Source organism: Chelonoidis abingdonii, chromosome 15 (genome assembly GCF_003597395.2).
Source record: "Chelonoidis abingdonii isolate Lonesome George chromosome 15, CheloAbing_2.0, whole genome shotgun sequence".
Taxonomy (NCBI): domain Eukaryota; kingdom Metazoa; phylum Chordata; order Testudines; family Testudinidae; genus Chelonoidis; species Chelonoidis abingdonii.
The window spans coordinates 51,733,377-51,736,753 of NC_133783.1; positions in this window are offsets into that span (position 1 = coordinate 51,733,377).

Consider the following 3,377-nt stretch of genomic DNA (forward strand, 5'->3'; position numbering starts at 1 on the left):
ATGGTGAGGGGACCTCTTTAATGTCTTTAATGAGTTAAACACTAAGGGAATGTGTGATAGGGAGACTTCAACTTCGCGATTAGAACTGGCAGGACGAGTGGCTTGCTAACGAATATAGGGTTTCTCTGCAGCTTGAGGTCTTCAAACCACAATTTTGAGGACTTCAATAACTCAGTCATGGGTTAGGGGTTGTTATAAAAGTGGATGGGTAGGGTTCTGTGGCCTGCTTTGTGCAGGAGGTCAGACTAGATGATCATATTGGTCCCTTCTGACCTATGAGTCTATGAGTGTATGAGTCTATGAGTTCATTGAAAGGCCAAGCCTTCGCTTAAGGACAAGCAAAAGTAGCAGTTGCCACCTCCACTCAAGATGTGTTACGCTTGTATCAAGGGGTCCAGAGCCAGTCTTCCTAGTCCTTCTGTCTGTCTGCTCTCCAGACACGAGACTAAAGTCAGTTGTTTGTTCTGGGAATCAGCAGACAGAATTATTTGTATGAGGGAACTGTATTCTCCACCCCTCTTCTACCGAATCTTTTTTTATCTTGCCATCACAAAGAAACAATGGTGTATTAAATTCATCCAATGAGTGGCAATACTACCATTACAATGTCTTAACATTGTACACCATACTGAAGGACCAGATGTAGCTGTGATATCTAAACTCTGTTATATATTATATATGTAATAGAGTGTATATGCACTATATTTATTTACTAGGATTTATCTGGGGATTTACTACAATCTAGCCTCATTTCCAGGCAGCTCCAATTACTTAACAAAACATAGTAAACAATAGTTCAGTTTTTCCAATATATAGGCTCACAATTTGTTTGTCAGTAGACTCCACATTGGAGGAGAAAAAACAAGGCTCCTGCTATACCTTTTTGTTCTCTACAATCTCACCACTGAGAAACCCACATTTTTCCTAAAGCCTTGCAAAAAGATGAGTTTTGTGATGTACCTTGAAAATTAACAAATTAAGGCTCCAGGGCGCCATTTGTGTTACTATCCTTACAATAGGAACAGTGTGAGGACAGATATAATTTAGTGACTCCTAATAGCTACAGTAAGTCTTTGAATATATTATAGGCCTTTCCACTGAAGTCAATAGAGTTACTGTAGAATAAAAGTGATGTAATGGACTGCAGGATCTGTCCTGGGATGTTTCTAGAAGTCTGAGCATCATCAACTCACCTGACCCCTTGAATGTCATACTAAACACTAAAATTAGTATTTACATATGACACTATCCATATGACAACTTGTGGGACCATATAGTAAATTGCATTGTACTTCTGGCAGCCTCACCTGCACTCGCTTTCTGATAAATTTCCAAAGGATTTATCCTAACATTCTAATTGTCTGGGTAGCTTCAAACAGTCATTCATTAAATAGGGAATATATGGTAGTTTGGTGTGGTATAAAAGTTTTTAAAGCTTTACAAGCATGGGTTTGGGACAGTTGTAGTACTCATGAATATTATAAATGATTGTGTGTGTGTAACAGAAAATTAATGATTGGAATATACGAAGTTGGAAAAAGTTACTTTTTGAAGGGGACTTTCAACTTTGATCGTATTTTGAATAAACTAACACAAGTGCTTACTTTCTCTTGTTTAAACTTATCTGCAAGTAATGATGGTAAAGATAATATCGAAAAGCCCATTTACTGCTCAAGTCTCCTCTTCCTGCAAGATCTCTAGGGTCTATATATATAATATGCTCATCTTTATTATAGACTATAGGTCTGTTGGAATAACTAGTGATACAAAATTATGTTTCTCCAGTGAGAGTGCTCTTAAAATTGTGTGGTATTATATCAATACACAATATGTATCTTAGCAAAAACTCTTAGCAGAAATTCATGTTGTCACCTATTGGGAGACAGGGAAATGAATAAAATATCAGAAGCAAGCTATTTCTGTTCCTTTCATGATTTTACTCTAATTAGTTAAGAAAGAGTTCTATTTTATTTAAATAACCTGCTCTCTACCATAGCATTCTTTTGGTAGTGGTCGTTTATTAAAATTATTGAGCAAAGCTTCACAAAATGTGGATTTGCTCTGATCTGAACATTTTGTGTGTCACTGCTGCCGCCAAGTGACAGGTTTGGAGGACATAAAACTCATAGCAGTTTGTAACTGCAGTATCCAAATAATCCCCTGTCGTCCTATCTCATTCCAGACCCTTCCCTTTCACCACCTGCACAGAGACAACCTTCCAAGGCTTTGCATTCAGATTAGCCCTTTTGTGAGTATGTTGTTATTTAAGCAGTGGACCAGGAAACATGGAGAAAATATAAATACACTAGGCATTTATAGCTGTATAATATTCTCCTCCAAGGATTCATGTCTGCGGGAGCAAATGACATGTGGGACTAAAGGAACTGAGAAGAATATTTCCATATCTGGGTGTGTGTGTGTACCTTTTTTTTTAATCCTATGAAAACTGCTAATTTGTTAAAAGTGGCCCTCAGAAAGCAAAATGACACACCAGGGGAGCTGGGTGCACAGTAAACTTATTATATATAGACATACAAGCATCAATATGCATCAACTGCTTCTCTTTTGCAACCTCATTCTTTAACTGTGCTAAGAGCTTTTCAATTGCAGTGACATTTTCAGCCAGAGACGTAGTAGTTGTTGCAGAGCAGTGTTTTACAGGCAATTACTTTATCTGATCACTGGTGCAACCCCCACCTCAAAAGGGACCAAAGCGATCAAGTTAAATCGTTACACAAAGCCAAGAGAAACAGAGTGATACACACACAAAGAAAAAGGGTCTCATCTCATTATCTGGTGTTTGTGCTGCCGGGTCCAGGGATGCACACAATGAGGCTGGTCCTTTAAGACAATGCTGTGTGAAGTTGCCTCCTGTAGCTGTTGACAGCTCTGAATCCTTCCAGAGCTCATTGTGGCCACAGTGGGAGGCACCTGCAGAAAATGTGATAAAGCTAGGCAGGGAGCAAGAGCTTTTCAATGAGCTCCCCAGTTAGAGAGAAGAAGCCACACTGAACAGCTAGATTGGGAATGGGCATATGAGGGAAAAGGGGGTCAAACATGGGCACCTTAGCTATTAACTTTCTAAGCACTGTACAGTTCAGGTTTCTGACATCTCTTAATGTGCTTTTCTTCTGTTTGCTTAATATGCTGACGTATTTAGCTTAAAAGCACTAAATGCTCCATTATGATGGGCAAGTTGTCCTACCCACTGATTATTGTCAGTAAGTAGTTCTTGCAGCATTTCATCTCCCTTTACACTCCTAATCTGGGAAGGCAGGTAGGAATTTTTCCTCCTTCAGCTTCTTATCAATTATGAGCATTTTGAACACTAGTCAAAATAAGCTACCTGTTTGATTTACTGTGATTACAAAGCGCAG